At 36.5% G+C, this 255-nt stretch overlaps 1 long non-coding RNA gene across 1 annotated transcript in view; it reads right to left on the bottom strand.

The window, feature by feature from the left end:
- LOC116686633 (uncharacterized) overlaps nucleotides 1-255 on the bottom strand; it is a 16,407-nt gene that overhangs the window by 8,560 nt on the left and 7,592 nt on the right. The gene's annotated exons all lie outside the window — the stretch shown is intronic.

Here is a 255-nt window from a genome sequence, read left to right as displayed (position 1 = left end):
TTTCTATTACTATGGCTGACCCTACTGTAGTAACATTTTTGGAATTAATGTCCTAGATTAATACTTCTTTGAAGTAAAGTGAAAAGAAAAAAGGAGAGAAATCCTTCTTTCTTTACAGAGGTCTAAAGGACAGCCGAAGTGTGGGTTCTTTCAAGAAAACACACAAGTATAGAGGAGGTTAAGGTAAAAATGAGTTGTGCACAAAGTAAAGAGGTGTTGCGGTAGACCTGCAGCTCAGTGAAGATTTTGATCATA

This window comes from Etheostoma spectabile, unplaced genomic scaffold (assembly GCF_008692095.1).
Source record: "Etheostoma spectabile isolate EspeVRDwgs_2016 unplaced genomic scaffold, UIUC_Espe_1.0 scaffold420, whole genome shotgun sequence".
Taxonomy (NCBI): domain Eukaryota; kingdom Metazoa; phylum Chordata; class Actinopteri; order Perciformes; family Percidae; genus Etheostoma; species Etheostoma spectabile.
This window is presented reverse-complemented; position numbering and strand designations above follow the sequence as displayed.